The sequence below is a fragment of the Lynx canadensis genome, chromosome A2, assembly GCF_007474595.2.
Source record: "Lynx canadensis isolate LIC74 chromosome A2, mLynCan4.pri.v2, whole genome shotgun sequence".
Lineage (NCBI taxonomy): Eukaryota > Metazoa > Chordata > Mammalia > Carnivora > Felidae > Lynx > Lynx canadensis.
Window position 1 is genome coordinate 35015120 of NC_044304.2, and position 26640 is coordinate 35041759.

Consider the following 26640-nt stretch of genomic DNA (forward strand, 5'->3'; position numbering starts at 1 on the left):
CTAACAAGCAGCTATTCTTAAGAACCACCACCTTAGACAAATCCCTAAAGTCCTCTGGGAAGCAGGGACAGTGGTAGCACGCTCCTCGTTTGGCTGTAGTAAGGATTTCCTGAGATCAGGAGGCAAAAGCTCTTGAAGATCTAGAGCCCTGGATTAGGGGAAAATGAGTTATAGCGATGCATTTTCTACAACCTGTGAAACAGGAAACAAAGTCAATGTCTTTTCATAAACAGAAAAGCACTGACTTAAAAAAAAAAAAAAAAGAACATTCCCCTGATTCTATACTTGACAGTCCGTGAAGTGTACTTCTTTCTTGTCCCCATAGTGGTCTTTATTGAATAGGACCATATTAGATCCCCTGAGGCTATTTCCCCAGATGTGTTGGGGGTTGAAGATCAAATCTACATATTTTGGGGATGGAATGGAGTTGAAAGAGCCCCAAATTATGTGATTAAGCCTTCATTCTCCCGAGAAAGTGCTTTCTTTTTCTTGTTACAACTAAAATTCCTGAGCCATGAGTTACTTTGATGCCGGTCATGTTAATAAACATGTAAACAAAGTCTTACAGAAAGAGAAATCAATAGCTTGTTACTTTTTTTTTTTTTTTTTTTTTTTTTTACAAATCCCTGAAGCACTTACATGACTCACTCTTTCTGGCATATTAGAAATCTAGAATTTAGCCAATCCAGATAAATGGAGAAGTCCTAAGAAAATGGACCTTTCTTTATACAGCAGTTTCATAAGAGTCTCCCCTTAAAAATCAATACTTGGTAATTTTCTTTTTTTTCTGAAATCAGATGTAAGTGATTGGTCGGTAAGTGATTTTAAAGGTCTTGTTTATAATAATGGGACCATAAGCTAATGATTTTATTGTCTTAGCTAGCAGGTTGGTACATCACTTGGGAGGCCAAGAAATTACCTGGGAGATGGTTTCTGCTGTTATGTGCTCTTACACATGTTATTTCAGAGCTTCATGTCTACTTTAGTGCTCTGCCTTTAAAAACGCTAGCTGCTAGGACTTACGTGAGCACTAAATGTGTGCAAAGTCACTACTCTCCTCTCAGTGAAACATAATAGCTTCATATGGGGTAGGTGTTTTGTTACTTATGTGATAACACGCTGGAATGTGTTGTCATTATTATTTTTTTGTTCATTTTAACTTTTCCTCTACTTTTTTCCCCCTTCCTTTCTTTGGTCTTACTAACTGAACAATCAAAACATGAGATCTGTTTTCACTTAGGGTATTTTGTCCAGCAACATTGGGAGTAAGCTTTTTGTTTGCTTTTTAAAATTTTTTTTTCAATGTTTATTTATTTTTGGGACAGAGAGAGACAGAGCATGAACGGGGGAGGGGCAGAGAGAGAGGGAGACACAGAATCGGAAACAGGCTCCAGGCTCCGAGCCATCAGCCCAGAGCCTGACGCGGGGCTCGAACCCACGGACCGCGAGATCGTGACCTGGCTGAAGTCGGACGCTTAACCGACTGCGCCACCCAGGCGCCCCTTGTTTGCTTTTTAAAGTTAGAATTTTAAAAAATTTATTTTGAAAGAGATAGAGAATGCAGGGAAGAGAGAGAGGGAGACAGAAAATTCCAAGCAGGCTCTATGCTGTCAAGCACAGAGCCTGATGTGGGACTTGGAACTGTGAGATCATGCCCCGAGCCAGTATCAAGAGTCAGGCGCTTAACCGACTGAGCCACCCGGTCACCCGTGTTGTGTTTTTAAATCCTGAAATGATAAGAAAACTGAGACCCAGACTCTAAATATCCAGACCAAGGTCAACCACCTGGTTGTAACAACTGAATTTGAATGCAAGATTTTGACTGCAAATGCCATTCTTTTGGGTTTATGCTCTTCCAGTTCTTCGATTTAAGGTTAACATTTATTGGGTTCAGTGTTGAAAACTGGTACAGGGAAAATGCACAGTGGTGTTAATTTAGGGACAAAGCATCCAGCTGCCTAGTAGGTTTCTGTGTCTCATCAAAAATAGTCTTTGGCTGTTGGGTTTATTAATAAATCTGCCAGAGAGTCATCAGATTTACACGTGAGCATTCCTGGTTAAGAGGTAAAGTATGGTGGAGAAGGAGAATAAGTTAGTTGAAAACTGAGATGTGGTATTCAAAACATCTAATCAGACTGGACCCTGGGGTGTTAACCCTTTAGTGGCTGTATTGAAGAAGTTCTGGACAGCTCGCGTAGAGGTTGGATACTTGGGAGCTTAGAGCAATGGCTATTTGCCAACTAATAGGTAATTAAATAGTTTAACCACTGGCATAGCAAAAACCATGTGAACAGGGTGGATATCTACCCAGGTTGAAAGCTTGGGTCCCTAAATAGCCCCATTCCCTTGGATAGTTGATGAAAATTGATGTTTGTGGTGCAAAGACAAATTTGCAGCACCAAAATTGTTAATTTTCCTGGGCTACCAAGAGCTGTGAAATAAAGGTTAAAATTAGGGTTTTAAACTAAAAATGTCAGCTATTCTTAACCATAAGTATGCATCATCATTGCCTATGCAGTTTTCCCAAAATTCGTGTGCCTTTGAATTTTGCTATGACTCTGATTCAGTAAGTGTGGGCTGTGGCCCTGGAATCTACGTTTTTAAGAGTCTTCCCTAGATGCGTCTGCTATATTGGATATCTCCTGTTTTACCCTCTAGATGTGCACTCAACTTTTTTTCTTAGTCATGCTTTAGTCTCAGGAGGCCAAGCTCTGTGAACTGCCTTGGTGAACTCCCTTGATATCTAGCTTCCTGTTGAGAGAAGCCAATGGGAAGCTGTGGTGGAATGTGGGAGGAGGCGAGGAGAGGGAGGCTGGTCTATTTTATTTCCTTGTCTCCTTACTTAAGGGATCATTTTGGACTGGCTTTCTCTTTGACCAAAAATCATAGCTCCTTCGAAGGGGGCCCTCTTCATATGTCTCTTTCTTTCCAAGTTCTTGTAACTGTTCTCTCTTTTGGCCCTTCCAGCAAAGGGGCAGTGACAACTCTGTTGGCACTAACATCAGGGCACTCTCACAGCTTTTACCATTTTCTTACACCCTTGTAAATATTTTCTTTAGTAAAACTATCCCCATTATTCTATTTGGACTGTGCCATTTATTTCCTGGTGAGACCCTTTCTTTTTTTTTTTTTTAAATATATGAAATTTATTGTCAAATTGGTTTCCATACAACACCCAGTGCTCATCCCAAAAGGTGCCCTCTTCAATACCCATCACCCACCCTTCCCTCCCTCCCACCCCCCATCAGCCCTTACTTTATTCTCAGTTTTTAAGAGTCTCTTGTGCTTTGGCTCTCTCCCACTCTAACCTCGCTCTCTTTTTTTTTTCCTTCCCCTCTCCCATGGGTTCCTGTTAAGTTTCTCAGGATCCCTGGTGAGGCCCTTTCTAATAGGCTCTTATCTATTTCCCCAACCTCTCATTGAACTTAGATGACCTTTAAGAAACCTCCCATTACCAATATTCTGACTCTATCCATAGCTCAGATAAGTCAGGTGGAATTCTGCCATGGTTGATCTCTCCGAGGTACAATGAGAGGTATGGAAAACCAGCTGGAATTCTAACATTACCTTCTAGCATCCTGCCCGCTTTGTGTACAATGTCTGAAGAAAGTCTGGCCAATTCTAGTCTGGCAAAGAACAAATGAATTGAGGATGATCCTAGGGAAAAAAAAAAAAAACCTCAAGTGAACTTTGTAAGTTTTATTCAAATAATACAATATGATTAAAATATAAGGGAGTTTGCTCCCAAGGACAAATACTTACAGAGGCCTTAACTAGGTCTCTGTTTGGCGGCAGAATTTTATGCCTCTCAGTATTTGCATGGTCAATTAATCCCTTAAAGTGATGACTAGTAGGCAATTTATTTGGATGGCACAAGAGGCTAATTGGTAATATTGTTACACGAAATCTTGTGGGCAAAAATTATGCCTGTCTTTTAAAAAATGTGCCTTTGGTATTTGAAGGGAGAGCTCTAGTGCCTTGGGCCTCAGAGGAATTCAGCCTGCTGATGTCAGAATTAATGAAGAATATGGAAACTTAAGTGTAGGATGGATGGAGTGAAAATGCATTAAAGATTAACGACATTAGACTAGTAGGAGAGCCACATTTTCTGGTGATCAAAGACTCTGAGGCTTTCATCTGAAGTGCCTGGAAGAATGTGGGACATCTTGGAATTTGTCATATCGCCTTTGGTTGGATTTTATCAGCCTGTTATTCAGCAAGACGCTCCAAGATATATCCCCCTACCCTCAAGCTCTGATCTGTTCATTCATTCAACAAATGTTTTCTGAGTACCTACTCTGTGCTGGGCGCTCACAACAAAACTGATGACAGTGATGAGTCAAACACAGACGTTGCCACGCACTAGGGTGAAATGGACAAGTTTTCTTAAATAATGGAATAAGTACACATTTACATTCTGGTGTAGAGTAATTACATTTCTTGTGATATTAAGTCCCAGGATAACAAGAAATCCTCCAGCTGTAACATACTCCAAACGCTGGATGAACTATATGAAGAAGCATTGGAATGTAGGAAAAAGTGAGGGAGACTCTCCCAAGCTAGAAGAAAAAACCCTGAAAACACACCGGACAGTAGAATATGGAAGCCCCACAACTAGGGTAGTGTTCTGAAGGAAAGCAAGATGGTACTCAGAGTATCCAGCTAAAAAATCTGGCTAAAGTTGGCCAAGCATGTGTTATGGCAGCTTCACTGGAGACCCTGTGCTTGGAGCGGACTCTGTGGGGCTGAGTTGGGCTGCTGCAGGTGCCGGGTGAGCAGTCCTCTCAGAAAGCTGACCATGTGGAAAGTTGCATGGGCCAGAGCGGTCATGGTGTGTGGGAGGGACTGAAGCCAGGTGATGACTACAGGGAGGATGAAAGGGAACTCTGTGCAGTTCCTGCCTGGCAAGCTAAGCTCATGAATGTTCCATCTTTATAGGCACCCACATTTGAAAAGCTGGGCAACTATTGAGGGTTTTAAATGGTATGATAACATTAGAAATGTTATTTTAAAAATCTCCTTCTTTCCACTTTGCATAGTAGGGGGTGCAGCAGGGTAAGCGTGGAAGATGATCTGGTGAGAGTGAGAGGGCACATGCCTTAAATCCTCCTGGGAACCAGAACATCATAAACAGAACATCATGAGCGGCAGGGGTGGGGAGAGAGCCCCTAGCAAGGGACGTAGGACTCTGTCCAGTGCTTCTCTTTTGAGCCTGGTATTGCTCCATCATGAGCAGAAAACCTGCACTGTGCACGTGCATGGATTTTTCTAGTTGAAGCCTTTAAAAACAAAACATGAAATACAGGATAAACACCATAACAAACCATCACTACCATCAAAAGTGCATCTTTATGGAATGAAGAAGAAAAGTTTAGTTGCATGAAGTTCTAGAACAGAAGTAATGATGTATTATAGCTATAAATCGATTTCAGAATTAATGTAGAGCAAAGGTTTTTTTTGTTTTGTTTTGTTTTGTTTTGTTTTGTTTTGTTTTGTTTTTAATCATTCCTCCACCCTGCCCTAATTAATTTTTCACCATTGCTTCTCCTGGAACCATTTTGCCTCAGCCCCTAATGATAGAGATCCTTCCCCTCCTTTCCATGTTTTCATTTGGCTGATTGTTATTTCTTTCAGACTTTAACTTAATAACAAAACTAACACCATCGGGGGGTTATGTCACATGGCTATGCCAAGCGCTTCTAGGCAGAACTAATTTTTTAGTTCTTAACAGCAAATGTGAGATAGGGGCTTACATTCCCAACAGCAGATGAGAAAGCAGACTCAGGCAAGCCGTATCACATGGTAAAAGTCCAATAGTTAGTAATACTAGAACAAAGATTTAAACCCAAGCATTCCACACACACACCAAACAAACAAACAAACAAAGAAAAACATTAGTTGATTTAGGCAAGTTTAAATTGAATATGTATCAGCTGGGATCTTGTTAAATGCTGCTTCTGTGAGCCTTTGGCTGAACTGTGGACCCCATTTCAAGTCGCACTCGTATGTGCTAGGCTTTCTGTGAATATTTATTAAATAAAGCAATGAATGAAAAAGATCAAGGAAAGAAAATGCTAAGATATGTTAATGATTTCTTTGTTTGGAGATCCTATTTTTGCCTTGCACTTTTAATTGTCTGAGTTGTAATTTTTCAGTTAAGTATGGATAGGGCACCATGGAAGATGCATGAATGAGATGTGACCTCTCTTCTGGGCTGGAAGCCCGAGATGGCAGGCAGGCAAGGACTCTGGCTCAGCGGTAGATTCCTGGAGTACAGTCGCTCCCAGCCAGCTTTCCCTACCACTAGTCATCACGAAAGTAACTACCGGTGCCAATCTTGGTGCTAAGAAGTGTTTTACATGTGCCATTTCACTTGTTTCCCTCGATATCCCCACACTCAAGATGATTTTGCTTTCCCCCTTTTACACATGGAGACACTGTAGCAGAGAGCAGTTAAGTAGCTTACCCACATACATAGCAAGGCTGACATCGGAATCCAAGTGGTTCTAATCCAGAGCCCCATTAATTTACCATTATGCTCATCTTGGCATCTGGAACCATAAAGTAGCAAATACAGAGAGTTTTTTTTTTTTTTTAATTTTGAGAAATACTGAAAATTTAAAGCATAGAAAACTATATAAAAACACTGGGATATTGACATCGATAAAGACTTCCTTTTGTCAGTCTTATTTCACATTTTTTAATGTAAAAGAAACAAAACAGAACAGGCAATGTTGACATTCCTTTTACCCCTCCATATTCCCTTTTCATCTCCCACTGACTCCTAACTTAAGGAGGCATACTTGGAGTCGTTGTTTTCTATTTCTAGAAATTTTTTTCCTGTTTTCTCTTTTCTATTTCTAAATAATATATATAGTACTGTTTGGGTCCACAAAAGATTCAGAAAGTATAATGTGCTGTATGTACACTTTTTTCACTTGGCATTATGTTTTTAATATCTGTGCTGCATGTTATAGGTATAGCTATTTCCTTTTAAATTCAACTGTACTCCCCCTTAATTATCTATTCTACTATTGGAAGATGTGTAGGTTTTTATAATACAATTTCATGATTGCTGGTGTAAACATTCTCAAACAGTTTTCTGGGATACAAGTGCAAGAATTTTTGTAAGGTATATACTTAGGAACGGAACCGTTGGGTTGTACATTATGTCCTTTTTAGAAATTACTGATGTGTGTTGCCAAATTGTTCTCAAAAGTTGTTGCAGCAACTCAGTTCGTTCCGGAAGCATACACTGTTATCAGCACTTTATGAAGTCAGACATTTTTCACCCTATTTGAGTGTATGAAATACTATGCTATCATTACTTTCATTCGTAATACTTAGGTTGCTACTTGAAGTTGAGCTGTGTATACGTGTGTTTGTGGCTGTTGGGTTTCTAATTTGCCTGTTTGTATCATTGGCTCATTTTTTTTTCTAACTCATTTGTAGAATTTCTTATTTTTTCTGAATACTGTTTCCTATTTTTGTATGTGTTAAAAAATATCCGTATCCTGTTGCTTCTTTATATTAATCTTTTAAAAATTTATTTATTTATTTTGAGAGAGAGAGAGAGAGCACGAGCAGAGGAGGGACAGAGAGAGAGAGGGAGACAGAGAGAATCCCAAGCAGACTTCACACTGTCAGCACAGAGCCTGATGTGGGGCTCGATGTCATGAACCATGAAATCCTGACCTGAGTGGACATCAGGAGTTGGATGCTTAACCAACTCAGCCAGGTGCCCCTATATCAATCTTAAGTTATTCGTAAGCTTTTCATTTGGGTGAATTTTGTTTTTTCTTTTGCAAATTGTATTTTCCCTGTATTAAGATCTTCTTTGTAAAGGCACAATAGCAGAATGTTTAGGAGCTTTATTTCTGGAGCCAGGCTGCCCTGAGAGGCAAGCTGGGTTGTCACCTCCTGTCCTAGCCCATCCATCTGATCTTACCCATTGCATTCATGAAGACCTTCAGTAGATGTTGAACAGTAGAAGTGACTGGAGGTGGAGTCAGTGGATTTTCTTGTGAAGTAGAGGTGTTGTCATGATCGGGGATTATAGAATTCTTTTTTAGGCCTGATCTGTGGAGCAGGTGCTATGGTAAGAATAGCTTTAGGTGCTGGTGCTTCATCCTCATACGGGTTTTGGTCAAGTGATCGTTTGCAGGGAGAGTTACACTTTTGTGAGAATAACAGACTCACGTCTGAAATGCTGTCCACTATTTTAGGTCTGCCACTAACTTGCTACTTGATTTCATAGGTTTTTTGTGGTTGTTTGGTTTGGTTTTGTTTTTTAGTTGCAATTATAGTTATCAGTGTCCCTCACTAGGCGCATGCGGATAATGCTGAAGTCAACGTTATTGTTCCAAAGGCCAAAATAGTATCTGGTATTTTGTAAGGTAGAGGTTTAGGAGATCCTAGAATGATTAAATTAATGATCTCACTTTACCTCTCTGTTGAATAATATCTGTAAAATGAGGTTAGTGGAAGTTGGTCTACCTTCCACGATGAGTTGGGAAGTTTATAACAAATAATGTGTTGGTTCATGACAACCACGGTTCATGGTGGATAACAGCAGGCAAGGAATCACAAGTAGGTGGTAAGTTTGCTTGTTTTCAGCACTAGAATGTGAATTCTATGAGAACAGCAATCTTGTCTGACTTGTCTGTGGCTGTGACCCAGGCACCTAGAATCCTTCCTGGAACACAGATATTTGTTAAATAAATGGAGCAGAGTATAATTTAATCAAGATATCTTTAGGAGACTCCGAGAAAGTAAAGGAAAATAGGAAGTTGAATTCATTGGTCTGCTGTGTGAATTTCAAGAGGAGTCAGAGTTTATATGGGAAAAGTAGAAAAGAAGAAAGTAGAAGAAAAAAATAGATGTGAAAACTGTAAATGAGAATGAAGGAGACATTGTCTAGGACTTAAGAAAATCCTAGACTGAGAGGTCAATTTGATGTTTGGGGTTGTCTTTCAAACTTAATAGAATCGATTAAATGACCAATCTGATTGCATAAAACTGGTCATTAAGATGGTAAGGGAACCACAATTTAACTGTAAATGCTTGATTTAGTATTTGTAAGTCTATGAAAAGAGATGAGAGCCAAAAGTCTGTATCTCTCTGACCTTTTGCATTCTGCAGAAGTGTTTTAAGAGTTGGATAGTTGCCTATTCTCTGAAAACAATAATAATGTGTACTGAAGAACTTTGAATTTATACTTGGATTTTGTCTATCCTGACACTCTGTATTCTCATAAAACTGGCTTTAGTAGGCATCTGTTGTTTTTGTTTGCCTTACACGCATTTTTTTTTCCTCTCCTAACAATATCCGAATTTATTCTGGGGAATAACCTCCTAGTCTCATACATTTGATTTGTGTGAGGATGGACTACTTTTTTATCTCCAGGAGTGGCCATGTGACCCAGGCCAGGGCAATCAACATAGACTCAGAGATGTAGCACAAGACCCAGGATAGGCAAAGACACCCAGTCTTGGAATTTTGGATCTGATTGTTGTGAAGAGAAAGTCATTCTTCAACTAGGTCTCCTGAATTGACTCTTATTCAAAAGAGAGAAACTGCCCAAGAGAAGAGGACCCAGAGGAATTGAAGATCACAGAGAAAAACTAAATCCTGATGATGTTGTTGAGCAGCTCAATTCTTTCTTGCTTGAAGGTCTTCTAGTCATTGCATTCAGGTCAGCCAGGAAATTCCTACTTCATTGAATTTCAATGGGGGTTCATTTGCAATTCAGACGAGTCTTGATTAATATATTTTGATTTCAAAAAAAAAAAAAAACAACTGTTCAATGGCATTGACTCTTGAGAGAAAAATCTTCAGACATGGGCTAGTGAAAGTCAGGAATATCTCTCATACACCTTATTTTAGGTGATCAGTTATTGAAAACATATCTGTAGAAACTTAACTTCTCATCGGTGTTTTGTGTATCTGTAGCTAGAGGTGATTGCATATGAATAATTGGAATTAGATAATCCCAAGGCTGTTTCCAGGTCAAAAAGTGTAAAATTCTGAGACAGCTTTTCTTGTAATGACCTCGTGTTCTCTCCTGTATTTTCTGGCAGCTTCTGATGACCAAGGCTACCTCTTATAAAGTTCCTGACTCTATTCCACCATTTATCCCTCCTCTCTGATCTCTGCCGAAGCTAAGGTCCTGATAACACAAGGAGGCACTGCTACTATGATATTGATGATGAAAGTAGCTACCATTTTGAATCCTCACAATACCAAGAATTTCACATAAGTCATTTCACTTAATCTTTCTAAGAACGCAGCGAGGCAGGAAATAATATGTAATGTGCAATCATTGATCCAGCATGAGAATCTTGGGTTTATTCAGTTTAACTTACCTACCCTGCAAGCACAGGTAACTTCTCCATCATCACCCTAATTAATGTCCAAAGTCTCATTACCATTGGAGGAATATACAGATTCCTACATAATTGAGAGGTATGTTCATGGGGGTTCACTGGGCCCAAAGAATTGAAATCTACCAAGTGTTTTACCATAAATGCATATCACTCCTGCTAGGTGTTTATAGGTGATGCTTTATTTGTTTTGCTTTCAAGGGAAGATTACCTTACAAGTTCTTCCTTCAGTGATAGCTGGGTAATTAGTGATGAGGGTGACAGATCATCTCTGTGACCCACTAGTCTGTGTGAACAGTGCCACTCCAAGTGATCATTCCATGAGTTTGCATACCTGGATCCTTCTGGGTAGGTGATCTTCAATCTTTTAAGGAAGTTGTTCCTAGGATCAGATTCTAGCCTCCCAGATTCTAGCCTACTTTAAAAAATTTTTTAAAGTAATTCTTCCACTTTCCTTTGATCCCTTTGCTGCCTCCTCCTTCTCCGCCTTCTTACTCTTTTTGCAAATGTTTTGTCTTCTTATTCTTTCACAGTTGACAGGAAGGAGTCAAACTCATAACACAAATTGTTAGCAACCACAAGAAAGATGTCTTGTCTTGAAAATCAAGAACATAAACTTGAAACCATGCCAGAAGGTGAAAAGAAATTCTTAGAATTAATCTTCCAATTTCATAAAAAAAAGAAAAGGGAAGGAAAAGGAGTTGACTTTCCTTATTAAAACATTGTGAATGTTCTTCTAAGAGCATTTCAATCTTCATTTTACAGATTAGGAGACTGAGGCTCAGAGAATTTAAGTAATGAATGAAAGATTACAGAGTTAAGAAGCTATAGAATCAAACCTAGATGGGACTGAGAATCAAACCCTGCTATTATCCACTAAGCTTACAGGAAGTGGAAGGATGTGGCCCATGTAATTTTTAGGAAAACGATCCTAGAAAAATTTTACAAATGATCGGTTTTGGAAAAAAATATTTTAAAAAATAAATCAGGATTTGTCAGATTCTCTTTTCCACATGTTGTTAGGCAACGAGCCAATAAAACGTTTAGAAGTCCATGTAAATCTCTAAAATATATATAACCAACACATAATAGTCCCTCATGGTAAATATTGTTCTCTGAAATTCTTAGTTTATAGCCAAGCCCCTAGGCATTTGTTTTCACTCTAAGTTTAAAAAGGACTTTGGTATGTTCTGTATGTAACTTTAGTGATTAAACTTTGCATCCAATACCTGTTTATAACCCTTTCATAGCTTTATTTCTCAATATCTAGTGGGCTATGTGGTTAACTATTTTAAATAATTTTAGTCCTTGTATATAGCTACGAACATACTACCTTGTGATCCTGTAGAGAATGGAAATAATTCTTTCCATATGAATGCTATTGGCTTTTCACATTTCCCATGAAAATTTTGGATGAATAGGAAGTTTCTCCTCATCGCTCTTGATGTATCTTTCTGCTTCATTTCTTGAGGCAGGATATAGGAAACAAAGGGATGTGTATTTAATATCATAAGAGAATACAGCCACATCCAAAATAAAATAGTTAATTGTACAAGGTTCAACTTGCACAGGAATGACTTACCAACTTGATAGTGAAACCTGCTTTTAGTTAAGAATTTCCAGCTGCAGAAACTGAGCATCACTTTGTACAGAAAATTTGATTTTCAAAATAAGGGAGTGCCTGATAGCTTGTTGTAGAACTACATGCCTTTTCTAGCCAGTATAAATTGTCGCTTCTAAGTTGCTAACATTTCTTGTGCTGTACATTTTCTTTCATGGCCTGAGAACTAAGGCACCGGCGGGATGGAGGTGCAAATGTTTCATATTGGAGCTGGATGTAGACAGTATGTCAGTTGCTATACTCTGGATGTTAGAAATAGTATGGACAGGTCAGGTTCAAAGCGCTGGACTCCAGCTGGCATTAGAAATGTGTCTCCATATTCTTTCCACAGAGTGAAGAGGGTTTTGTCTTATTTGGTTTTGTTTTGCTTCAAGTCCGTCATAAAAGTCTCCTTATGATATAGTGGTTGTCCTGAAGTTAGGAGAGAGAGCTAATGTGAAGAATGCCAAAGTGAAAATGAACATCTAACGTGACAAGCTAAAAAGGTAAAGAATTCCTTTAAGATTAATTCTGATGACAATTAATGTTCAGAGGTATCAAAAATCCAAGAATGATAACAGGATGATTTGGATTAAAGTCTCCTCAGGAGGGCAGAAAAAAAAATAGAGGACTTAGGTGACAAGGACAGCTTATATAATGTAGCTGCCTAAATAGGTGATACAACCCTAGGTAAACGCCTTGAGCCACTACATACAGTATTGTTAGGTTATATTTAGAACGTGAACTCATTCCTACGGCTGTTATTGGCAAGTGGGAATAGTCTAAAATTCGGCGTGGTTTTATCCGGAGAGCACCTGGGGATGTGGTTCAGAGATGTGGAGGCCATGTTTTCTCCTCCAATGGCCTGCTGATATTTCAAACTCAACCTGTCCCAAATGCAATTGAGTATCATTCTCCCCCAAATTTGCTTCCTCTTGAGTATTCTCTATAAAGTTGTAGGGAAAGGGAAACACCACTATCAGGATCAGTGTGGGTAATGTACCCCCTTAGCTTTGAGCCTGGCACATAGTAAGCGCTCAGTAAATAGAGAACTCAGAGTGATAATGATTACCATATATCACTGCTTTTACTCTTTTAAGAATTTTATGAGGTGAGCACCTGGGTGGCTCAGTCAGTTAAGCATGCAACTTTGACTCAGATCATGATCTCATGATTTGTCGTTTTGAGCCTTGTGTCGGGCTCTGTGCTGACAGCTCGGAACCTGGAACCTGCTTCCATGTCTCCCTTTCTCTCTGCCCCTCCCCCACTCGTGCTCTGTCCTCTCTGTCTCTCAAAAATGAATAAACTTAAAAAAAAAAAAAGAGCTTTATGAGGTAAGTACTACGATCACTTCCATTTTTAGAGGAGAAAACTGAGTGTCACCGAAATCAGGTGGTTGAACCAGACAATGGTTTGCAGGCTTCAGACTAGGTGGCAAGCTGAGGTCTCTCTGAGTGCAGAGAAAGCCTGTACTGTTAACCAGTAATCTCTACTGCCTCTCAAGAGTGTCTAATATGATTGGATAGAGGCAGTGAAGTGGGAAGAGGTTATGATTTCCACATTCTTTTTAACTGGTCCAAAAGACTTGCTACTATGCTTTGGGTTTTGAAAGTTTCCGACATCACTCTGCTGTAGTTTGAATGTTCTTCTCAACTGGAGAGAGAGGGGACCGCGTTAGCTATTAAGTCGGATACATGGCCATATTATATTTTCTGAGTGAACTTTTTAGCACTTCAAAGACTTGAAGTACAGTTTAATGGTGTTCTAGCTGCCAGTGGAATTAAAAGTCGAGTGCTATTGTGTGCTGGTTTTTGTCCCCCCCTTCGGCTGCTATTTAGAGAAGTAATTATTCTACTTGAGGCTTGCAAGGATGTGTGTACCATGGAACAAACAATAAAGATAGACCTCTTGAGGGGTGCCATGTATTATTTATTTCCCTTTAATATTTCTTACTGAGAACAACTCACTGCCTATGTTTTCTGACCCACTATAACTTTTTCTTTAGTAGAAAGGTAAAAAGACCTTAGATCTAACTCTCTGAAATTTATACCATCAGTAAATCATGCAGTAAACAGCAAAAAATATCTTCTAGTCCTTAACGTTGCCAGTACAGGGAAGCAAAATCAGAGGTAGCTATTGCCAGGCACTGATTAAACACCCCCAAAATGGTCATGCTCCATTGAGGCTTATGGGATAGACCAAACGGACTAACAATTGCCCAATGAGGAATTTATCCCCGTGCTATGGCCCCACCATTTGGATATACGAAGGGGTAGACATCTTTCTCCTGTTTAGATTTCCCACGTAGTTCTTGCTTGTCTTTTGCCAATTGAGATTTGGGCGTTGTTGTCCTCACCTACGTTTCTGCTTTCTTCCCTTTAATCACGTGTGCTGAGTAATCATTACGTGCTAGGTTCATGCAGGGAGGGGACTAGGGGGTGGATAAGAGGTACAGGTCCTGGCCTTGAGGAGTGAACTAACTAGTGTTCTGTCCTCTGTATTATTATTTTTTAAATGTTTATTTTATTTTGAGAGGAAGAGAGAGAGAGGGCGTGAATGGGGGCGGGGCGGAGAGAGAGAGAGGGAGAGGGAGAATCACAAGCACAAGCAGGCTACGTGCTCTCAGTGCAGAGCCCCACACAAGGCTGGATCTCATAAACCATGAGACCATGACCTGAGCTGAAATCAAGAGTCAGACACTCAACTGACTGAGCCACCCAGGCACCCCTGTCTTCTGTGTTATTAACACAACTCCTGGTCTGAGACCTTCAGGAGATGCTTAGTAGGTATTGATTAACTTGATATGGTTAAGAATGAGGCGAGAAGGTGATGACACCGATTTCTTCCCGGTAATAACCAGGAGCAGCTTTCTGAATTATCTCCACCTGTGGCATATGGAATGGGAGCTGCCTCAGTTTTAACTCCTAAGTCAGGAGTATTGTGTTCTGGGAGACATGAGTCAGATAGGTAAGAATGGGTGACGGGAACTGAGCTATAAGACAGCAAGAAGTTGTGGGATTTGTGGTAACCGAAGATGGCAAGCTACGTCCAAAAGCATCCAGAAACAAATGTCTGAAAACAAAACAAAACAGAACAAAACAGCATCTACAGGCCTGTAGGCTGCTGGATCATGGGCTCTGATTGTAAGAGAAACTGGGGCAAGTTCAGAGGAAAGCATCGCGGATATCAGGGGATCAATCATGTCTTAAGGGAAATAGTAGGAGCTGGATACGTTCATCCTATGTAAGTGAGATCTCAGACAGAAGATACTATTTTCTGCAGATATCTGAAAGACTGATCAGAGTGGCATATGACTTACTCAGTGTCTAAGGCTAGTATTTGGAATTCAGAGGGAGAGAGAGAGATTTTGTTTGAATAAATTTATTTGAGTTTTTCAATAGATGGCGATAAATAATGAATTCCTGTCCCTGAAAGTGTTATGACTTAGCCTGAAGAACTTACAGCTGGCATGTTGAAGAGGGGGCTGAAATTGAAGATATTTATGATCTGTATCAATTTATCTGATTAATAATTGTATGAAGGTCAAGGTGCAGAGAAACATGCTGCATACATGGATAAGTGTGAGCATCTTTTTACAAACAATTGCATGGAAATAGAGTAGATGGGCAATTTGTCTACTATGCCAATTGTGTACTGGATAGGTACTGAGTGGAGTTACAGATGCCTTCAGTCTTAGGAATCTGTTACATCTCGAGATTGACGTGTGTAGATGACTGGGAAAATATTATGGACCTCATTTCTTAACTGTAATCAGTATTGATGAATATTCAGAAACACATTCACCCTATTATTAAATAAATAATAGCTGTAAAGTCTAGAGAAAAAGACATGAGTAGGTTAACTGCCTGGTGAATTAGTTATATATCATAGCCTAACAAATTACCTCAAGCCGTTGTGGCTTGAAACAACAATAATTATTTATTATTTCATGGCTTCTGTCTATCTGGAATCCCCTGAGTGGCCTGGCTGAGTAGTTCTGATTCAGCGCATCTCATGAGGTCATAATCAACATATCCGCGTTGGTAGGCTTGACTGAGTCTGGAGGACTTGCTTCCAATGTGGTTTCCTCACATAGCTGGCCCGTTGGTGTTAGCTATTAGTGAGAAGCCTCAGTTCCTTCCCACTCAGTCTTCTGCAGAGGTCTCTCTCAGTGTTTTCACAGAATGGTGATTAGCTTTCTGTGGACTACCCTATCCAAAAGAAAGCAAGACAGAAGCCGCAACATCTTTATTGACCTCAGAAGTCACCCTCCTTTATATTGCATTATCCTATTGACTGAAAAGGCCAGTCCTATCATCGTAGGAAGGCACTACACAAGGATATAAATGTAGAAGGCAAGAATCACTAACGACTGTCTTGAGCCTGTCTACCACATTTCATCAGCCCTAGTCTCGTGGATTCATGTCTCACATAGGCCTCCGCATTTGAAATATGTTAGCCAAGGAAAGCTTCATCATTTTTAATTCCATTTTAGGTTTTTTGGGGGGTTTTGTTGTTGTTGGTTTTTGTAAGTTTTTCATCCTGAGTCAGGCTTTATAAGGGTGTTTTGAAGGACGTCTTGACAGCTTCCATCCTGGATCTCTTGTGGTGCAATTCCTCACAAAGTCTTTGGTACTGAACAACCAAAGGACACATGGGTTGGGAAAAACTCCCAAAAGCAGATGCTGAACAATCTAATATTATTGGTCCTTTGTTTTAAAATTTTAACTAAGCGTTGAAAATGTTCAGCTCTTACAATTTATATGTGATTAAAATATATATACATTTAGAGAGAGAAACTAATAGGTTATCCACCCAGCAAATTATACATACATGAAATTCATGTTGTCCTTCATTGGCTTCTGATAATTAACCTACTGTGCAAATCCTGACCAACTCTCGTATTTTCTCAGTAAGAGAGTCCTAAAAGGAAGGTTTTACTGAGTTCATTCCATGAGCTTTTTGATGGGTTTACTAAACCTATCAAAGAATTGCTGTGTCAGAATATATCATTTTTTAAAAATAGGTACTTGGATGAGATATTTTTGTTTTCCTGGTTACAATTCTGCAGCCCTGTTGGTGGCTAATTTTTTTTCTCTTCTACCACAGATTGTTATAGTATTTAACGTTTATGTGTTCTCTCTCAGTACCAACTGGGGCCATGGCCAAAATTCTGATTGGGAGTGGGTGGTGGGGTTGGAAACTATATATATGATGGCTGAGCAGCTGTGATAATCTATGTTTTTGAGGCAATAATCATGAATAATGCAAAGTTAGCTATTAAAATAGAATGGGGTATGACATCTTGTTGGGTGGGAATTTTAAGGAAAAGCTACAGTTTTAGAGTTATAATGATAATACCTATGGCTAGGTGTCAACGTTATTACTCACTGTGCACTCAGTTTGAGGATAAAAATGTAACATCTTTAATTTAACCCCTGAGGAGCAGGTGACAGAAAATCCATATGATGTTGTCTTCTTTGACAGATCTTCCCTAAATTGGGTCAGTGCTCTTGCTGAGTGGTCCCATAACTCCCTGTATTTATTTGCTGTTAGCAGTTATTATGACTCATTGACTCATTGGTATCCCTCACAAGAGTGTTGACTCAATGAGACAGGGTCACTATTAAATTTCCAGCAACTTCTTTCCTTTGGGTATCAACATGGCCACCAGAAAGCCCCAGGATTACTGAGAAGAGAGTTTCTTTTCTTCAGTGTTTCCACCACATATATTAGGCACTAAAGCACTTTGCTGTGATGAGACCCTCTAGAGTCACATGTTCTCCCAGGCAATTCTCTCTCGGTGGAGGGACAGAAGTATAGTAATTGACATGAGCTGTTTATAAGTTAAAGATCTGCCAAGGATATGGTACTTGACTTGGCTTGTATCAGAAGAGAGAAGGGGGAGAGGCGGGCATACCAACCCAGCAAAACGTAGGAGCAAAGACCTTTGTCTTTGGACAAATGGATATGGAGAAACTAAAGAGGCAAATAACTGGTAAAAGTGGTTTTCTTTTTTTTTTTTTTTTTTCAACGTTTATTTATTTTGGGGACAGAGAGAGACACAGCATGAACGGGGGAGGGGCAGAGAGAGAGGGAGACACAGAATCGGAAACAGGCTCCAGGCTCTGAGCCATCAGCGCAGAGCCTGACGCGGGGCTCGAACTCACGGACCGCGAGATCGTGACCTGGCTGAAGTCGGACGCTTAACCGACTGCGCCACCCAGGCGCCCCAAAAGTGGTTTTCTAAACATGAATAGCACAACTTACCATTATGCCACATTATTCTCTTATAAATGCTATTTTATGCCATTCTTTATACCTTTATATACTAAGGCAATTTCAAACACTGGGTAGGGTAAGACATCTCCAAACCATCTGGAGAAGGCAGAAGGAGTCGATGTTTTTAGCATTGCATATATTGGTTGAGCAGATTCTACCCACCTGGGTGATAAACTTAGGTATAACAATAAAGCTGTTAAAGCAACAAAAGAAAGATAACAAGTGACTCAAGCAATTTCTGAAAATAGAAAGCAGATATATTAATCTACAAAGGCAACGATTTTTCTGAAATGAATCTCAAAACAGAAATTCACTTAGGGTTCTTACACAAAGGATATTGAGACAAAGTAGTATCTCATTGCTTACTCCATGGTTGTTCAAAGATTCAAATGTTGTTGGTTCATTGGCTTTACATTGTCCACAAAGGAAATAAGTAACAGGTATGTCACATATCACTTTAATTAGATAATCATATGGCTTTCAACCCCTCACCTCTATAGTTGCTGGTGTTCTTTCTGTCTTTCCCAAACACAATCATATATGATATTCATACATGTGCAAAAGCAGAACACCCACCCTCTCCAGACATGTGAAATATTACATGATACCTGATGTGTTTAAAATTTTTTTTTCAACGTTTTTTTATTTATTTTTGGGACAGAGAGAGACAGAGCATGAACAGGGGAGGGGCAGAGAGAGAGGGAGACACAGAATCGGAAACAGGCTCCAGGCTCCGAGCCATCAGCCCAGAGCCTGACGCGGGGCTCGAACTCACGGACCACGAGATCGTGACCTGGCTGAAGTCGGACGCTTAACCGACTGCGCCACCCAGGCGCCCCAATACCTGATGTGTTTAAAGGAACACTTGGTGTTAGTGTCTTTGCACTGAGGTCATTTTCTCTGTTGAAATTTTAAATGCATGCAAAATATCATTAACTAGTTCAGAATATGATTTATTATTAATTGCCACTAAGATTTACTGTAAGCCTCACTATGTGTCAGGCCCTGGAGCCAAGCACTTTACAAGTGTAATCTAATTTAACTGACCAGTATTTGTATAAATTAATAGTGGTCTGGATAGAGGAGAGGCAATTTATTCATCTCCTTTCTTGGAACTCACATTAGAAGCAAGGTCATTACTTCCTTATCTCCCTGTTGAATTAAAATAAGTGGCTAGGACGTTGCTTTGTGCTTCCTCTCCAGCCAGATTCAGATGGTTCAGGAACAGTCTGCAACTGTGAGCAAGGTGGCTGTGAGTTTCTGTCCCTGCCAGATGTTTCTGGCTATAGGCAGAGACGGGCAAATGTGTCCAGTGGAGCGGTCACCACTTGTACTGGTGGCTTTGTCTTCAGCAGGTCAAACTGGCCTCACTGAGCAGTTGGGAAATTCTGGAACTGCTCCCTGGTTGGGATAGTGGTTAGGGACCCTCACTTAACACAACGGTTTAAGAAAGAAACAATGAGGAGCGCCTGCGTGGTTCAGTGGGTTAAGCGTCTGACCTCGGCTGAGGCCATGGTCTCACGGTTCATGGGTTTGAGTCCCATGTCGGGCCTATGCTGACAGCTCAGAGCCTGGAGCCTGCTTCAGATTCTGTGTCTCCCTCTCTCTCTACTCCTCCCCTGCTCACCCTCTGTCTCTTTCTCAAAAATAAATAAGCAGTAAAAAATTAAAAAAAATAAAAACAACAACAAATGAATTTTGTTCACATTTTAGCCGTAAGGTGAAAAAGACCCAAATAGTCAAAGTTTCTGAATCATAGATACTGAGGTAATAAGTGGTAAATAAATTCTTTAAAGTGACCAAAAACTGGTCAAATTTGGAACACTAGGTATCCACTTAAGGAATATTTCTTAGGCTACAACACAAATTCCCATTTCCCAACTGCCAGTGAGACCTCAGAACCATAACCATCCTTAATTTGTGTATGTTTTTATGGGTTAATGGCACTAAGGGACTGTGGCATGGGTTTCGTATTAATATTGATGTTGTAGCCTCAGCCGAAATAATTTTCATTCTATTTGGTCAGATGTATTTCTGGTTATGTTACATAAATGTTACACCTTTGAGCATAGAGAGATGGCATGCTAAATGTTCATCAAATAAAAGAAGTTAAAAAAAGCCCAAAGAATTACCAGTCTGGGATTTTCACCTAGAAACATAATGATCCATGTCTGTGACTTGGCTTGCTCCCCGGGAAGGTAGAATCACTTCTGGCCAGCTGTTGCTTCTGCAGCATCTTGTCTGTCGCTGGCAGGAGAAAATGCTTTTCCTTCCCCTCAGGCAGGAAAGAATTTGGAATTTGGGGAAGCAGTGAAGAAAAGGTCAAGCCTGATGGGAAAGGGCATATGAAACAGCTGGTGAATTCTACTTTTGCGCTTATGAATCACTGGCTGTTTCATTTTCGAGAAAACATTTGTAAAAGTCTCTGCAGTTTGTGGAAAAGTATTGGTCTTTGTTACTCAAAATTCACAATGTGAGTTTGCACCGAGGACCTCAAAGGTTCGTAACAGGTAATAATATTCAACTTTGTCAGATAAGGTGAAAGAAGGAGTCACTGAGCTAGTGAGTGAACCTAGCTAACTGCCCAGCACTAAGATCCCAGCGGAGCTTTGATATTTGACTATTTCCTGTATTTAGTAACATTCACCAGTTGATTAAAACAATAACAGTAATGCTGTTTCTTTGGAATAAGGACTCCCAGATGAAGGGGAATGGGGTAAAAGTTGAAAGGTGGGTTATTGGTGAGGTGAAGATAGTCTGAGGAACCATGTTTCTTGATGCAATTGGAAAGGAAGCACTCAACCTGTATTCTTCAGCTTTAGCATCTGTGATGGTCTCATTATGTATATTCTTCTCATCATCAGGACATGGATGTCATTTAATGTATGTGCTTTAGTAGACAGCTTTATTTTAGTGTAAATAACAACACGGTTAAGTGGAGTAATCACCATCTGGGATGGGACAAAATTAATAAAAATGATCCTCAAGGATCATTACCCTTCAATGATCCTCATCTTCTCAACACTTACCAAATCTGACACCGGTGTCTCTACCCAACTATGATACTTGGTATTTTCCAGAGTAAAAAGAAGGGGCAGAATTAAAAAAAAAAAGAGGAACGACTTAGCATAGTGCTGGTTAGAAGCCAACCTTGCACTTATAGACAAAGAAAGAAAGACAGAGGGGATGTCATTGAAAATGAATAAGGACTTTTGAAAGTTCTTTTCTTTATAAAAGCAGTGAGAAAACTGGACAGCATTGTCCAAATAAACTTTTTCAAAATTTTAAAAGCTAACAAAGGCTTGCAGCAATCTGGAGAATTTTCGTTGAAGAAAAACAGGTAAATCTTCCTAAGAAGAGTGGGCTTTGTTATATTTTAACTTGCTCCCCTCCCATCTCCCTCTCTACAGCTCCACAGTAACACTGAAAAGCAGCAGACCACAATCTTGAGAGAATAAGGAGACAGAATATGGCCGGAGTTGCCTCACAGCCACATTCCTAGAGAATTAGCATTATTTCACCTGTTTGATAGTTCCTAGGATGACCCCAGTTATGAAGCTGGCTTTCTTTGACCTGACTTACAGGTCACCCACTGAAGAAAGCCTTAGTGAAGACTTTTTCCGGAGATATTTGTCAAAAATCTGTAGGGGTGATTGTTTAATTTTGTGGTTGCCTGAGGCACTGGATGATGGTTGCAGCAAACAATAGGCTACACCACCCCCCCCCCCAAAAAAAAATTAATAGAAAGAGCTGGGAAATGAGGAGTCTATTAAGGCTTTGGAAAACTCTCCCATATTTCTGAGAATTTAGGAAGACATGCACATAGGTAGGGCTGTGCACATTCCCAGGGCTGCATGAATGCTTACGAAAGACCTACGTTACATGTCCTAACCTCTTAACTCTGGCCGGTCTTGATGTTCCTTGCAAAGCATGAAGTTAAGACTAAGGTAAAGTTGTCAAGTGGCTGACTGAGTATTAAAATGTGACCCAACATGCACATGGAGGTCCCTAGCAAAGACTAGGATGCCTCTTGGTTTCCAAGTTAGCAATCACTAAGCTAACTAAGCAGAAGTTTGATGGCCAAATAAGGAAAAGAATGCAGATTTTACAGAATTAGTTCAGAAACACTACTGGATAAACAATGATCAGCAACAATAACAAGTCCTGGAGGGGGGGAAGATGATGGTTTTCAGAGTTTCTACAATACATTATTTTAACGTCAAGCTTTCAACAAAAATTACAAGACATGCAAAGAAATAAAAATGTCTAGCTCATCAACTCCAATATAGCTCAGCTCCACTGATGGATGGATAAAGAAGATGTATATATATAGTGCAATATTACTCAGCCATGAAAAAGAATGAAACTTTGCCACTTAGAAAAACATGGGTGGAGCCAGAGAGCATCATGCTAAGTGAAATCACTCTGTTTGAAAAAGACAAAACCCATGCGATTTCACTCATATGTAGAATTTAAGAAACAAAATAAGCAAACAAAGGGAAAACGAGAAGGGCAAGCCAAGATGCCTCTTAACTAGAGAGAACAAACTGATTCACCAGAGGTGAGGTGGGTGGGGTTCAACTGTTGATGGGGATTAAGGAGTGCACTTGTAAAAAAAAAAAAAAAAAAAAAAGTATAGCTCAAACACAAGAAAGAAGCGATTGATTAAACTCCCTAAGGAGCCCCACATGCCAGACTAAGTAGATAAACATTTTAAACTGGCTATTTTAAATAAGTTCAAAAAACTGAAGGAAACCATGCTTGTGAAAGTAAAGGCAATAGAAGAACAACTTCTCACCAAATAGGGACTACCAATAAAGATATAGAGGATATAAAGAAAGAACCAAGTAGAAATTCTGGATTCGAAGAGTACAATAACTGAAATTTAAAAATTCATTACAAGGGCTCAGTGGAAGAATTGAACAGGTGGAAGAAAGAATCATTGAATTTAAAGATAGGACAACTGAGGTTATCCAGTCTGGGGAACAGAAATGAAAAGGAAGAAAGAAAAGTAAACAGAGCCTTCGAGACCCAAGGGACATTCAAGTATATTAATATACACACAATGGGAATTCCACAAGGAGTGATGAAAGTGGAAACAGTAGCTGAAGAAATAATGGCTAAAACTTCCAAATTTAATGAAGAACATTTATCTACACATCCAGGAAGTTCAATAAGCTCCAAGTAGGATATCCAAGTAGGATACCTCAAAGAGATTCACAGCTAGGTAAAACATAAATTGTTGAAAGGTAGACACAAACAGAGAATCTTGGAGGCAGCAAGAGAAGAGTGACTCATCATTTAAAGGGATTATCGATAAGGTTAATCACTGATTTCTCCTCAGAAGCCATGTAGGCTAGAAACAGTGTGGTGATATATTCATTGTGTCCAGAGAAAAAGACTGTCAAGCTTATTAAAATCCATCAAAACTATTATCTCAAAATTTCCATCAAAATAAATATCTCAAAAAAATTGAGAAATTAAGAGCCTCTGAGATAAATCAAAATGGAGAGAATGCTATATTTAAAATTTCACTAAAAACAGATCAAAAACCTAAATGTAAGAACTAAAACTTGGAGGAAAACACAGGTGTAAATCTTCATGACCTTGTATTAGGCAATGGTTCTTTAGGTATGATACCTAAAGCACAAGCAACAAAAGGCGGGAAGAAAACATAGCAAAGGATACCATCAAGAAAGAAAAAAGACAACCTCCAGAATGGAATAAAATATTTGTGTGAACACACACACACACACACATGATAACATACTCTTTTCTTATATATGAGGAGTTAATTTTTGTATATGAGATGAAGTGATGTCCAGCTTCATTCTTTTTCATGTGGACATTCAATTGTCCCAGTACCATTTGTTGAAAAGACTATTCTTTCCCAATTGAATTATCTTGACACCCTTGTTGAAAGTCATTTGACAATAAATGTGGGAGGTCTTCTGGATTCCTAATTCTGTCCCTTTCATTTACATGTATATCCTTATGCCATTACCACACAGTCTTGATTATTGTAGTTTAATCATTAAGGTTTGATACTGAGCTTCAGGTGTATTTAAGATGTGGATTTGAGAGAAGTGATCATCAATTTAAAGGCAGCTGGATACTAGCCCTTTATCCGACATCATTTGCAAATATCTTTTCCCATTCTGTCAGTTGCCTTTTAGTTTTGTTGATGGTTTCCTTTGCAGTGCAGAAGCTTTTTTTCTTGATGAGATCCCACTTGTTCATTTTTTGCTTTTAATTCCTTTGCCTTTGGAGATGTGTCCAGTAAGAAACTGCTGCAGCTGAGGTCAAAGAGGTTGTTGCCTGCTTTCTCCTCTTGGGTGTTGATGGTTAGAGGATATTTTGCTAAGTAAACATAAGTCAGTCAGAGAAAGACAGATACCATACGTTTGCACTCATATGTGGCTCTTGAAAAACTTAACAGAAGCCCATGGGGGAAGGGAAGGAGGAAAAAAATTACAGAGAGGGAAGGAGGCAAACCGTAAGAGACTCTTAAATACAGAGAACAAACTGAGGGTTGATGGGGGGTGGGCGAGAGGGGAAAGTGGGTGACGGGCATCGAGGAGGGCCCTTGTTGGGATGAGCACTGGGTGTTGTATGGAAGCCAACTTGACAATAAATTTATATTAAATAAGTAAAAATAAATAAATAAATAAATAAATAAATAAATAAATAAATAAATAAATAAATGCAGGTGACATAAAGATAGAAACTGCATCTTTACGTCCAATGCCCCAACTGGGAAATTCCCAAAATTTGCATTCTGCAAATTGGATCCATGTGAAGACATACAGCCATCGATGCTAGTTGGTTTGACAGAATGAAGAAAGAAGCATCATGTGGGAGTAGGACATGTCTGAAACTTGAGTCACCCAAGTACCACTGCAGTATTTTTCGCTACAGCCACTTACCGACTCTTCTGTCATTTTTTTAATGAATTGATTCACTCAAGTGCCTAATTGTTTATTTTCACAGTCCTGAGCTATTTTATTTATTTTAACACTTACCATGCCATGAGTTCATAGGAAATGGATTGCAGCAGCTCAGACCCGTTGGCATTGGTTCTCACAAAGTGTGCTTCTCTGGGTGGGGCAAGCTGGTGCTTCCGTCGAACCCAAGTACCTTTCTCTTTGGCTTCCTTCTTCTTCTGATCATTTTCCGTCACACATTTCACGAAGCTGTCTTGGTTCTTTCAGTGCTTAATATGCTCAATATGTACATTAGTTCTCTTGGCAAGAATCTTGCCCTTAACTTGTTTGTTTACAACAATGCCAAAAGCATGCTGGGTAACAGTGTAGACTCTTCCAGTTTTGCCGTGGTTACATGGGTAGGGCATTCCTTTCTGAACAGTGCCCATTCCTTTGTCTACGGTATCATCTTTTCTGTAGATTCCCGTGAACATGGCCCAAGAAACAACTCCATGTTTTATAAAAGGCCTGGAGAGGGGGGTGCCTCTCCTCTTGCCCTTCGTGTTGGTCATTTTGGCAAATTGCAAGATGGCAATTCTGGCTGAAAGGGAAACACCTAACTGTTTTAAATGACAGCTCTGTATAAAACACCTTGAAAGAAATGTTATTTGTGAAATCGTGGGTTTTAAGTGCTAGTGATATTTCTTCTAATGCATGTTAAATACATAATTATTAAAAATAAAGATTGTCCTCTTAATACCTAAAATTTTTTAGAAGCCGTAAGGCATGTGAATAACCAACTTTGGGAGACACTGCTGTTTATAGAGACCCTTCTTTGGATTTATTTTTTCAGATTTCTAATTCCATTGTATTAGTTTTCTGATCTTTGATGAACAATGCAAAATTCACCGAACTTACCTGAAAAAATGTGACCAAAATATGTCACCCCATATTAGCTATCATTTACTGAGGGCTTCCTGGAAGCTTGATCCTAGGATGGCCTGCCAAAAATTATGTGGCCAAGTTGTTCATTAACTACTGTTGTGGATTGAATTGTGTCCCCAGAAAAGATCAGTTGAAATCCTAACCCCCGGGACATGTTAATGTGATCTTACAATAGGGTCTTTTCAAATGTAATAAAGTTAAGATAAGGTCATAGTGGATTAGAATGGGCCCTAAATCTAATGACTGGTGTCCTTATAAGATGAGAGAAATTTGGACTCATACACATTAGGAGAATGCCATGTGACAATGGAGGCAGAGATTGGAGTGATGGGTCTGTAAGCCAAGGAACACGACGATTCCCAGGAGCTAGAAGAAGCAAGGAAAGATTCTTCTCTAGAGATTTTGGTGGGAGCATGGTCCTAGGATACCTTTACTTCAGTGTTCTAGTCTCCAGGCTGAGAAAATAAATTTTGTTTTAAGCCAGGTTTATAGAAACTTATTATATATC

General features: G+C 39.5%; 1 pseudogene; it reads right to left on the bottom strand.

The window, feature by feature from the left end:
• On the bottom strand, nt 1-25762 carry LOC115501217 (annotated as a pseudogene).
• Between the last annotated feature and the right edge of the window lie 878 nt (nt 25763-26640).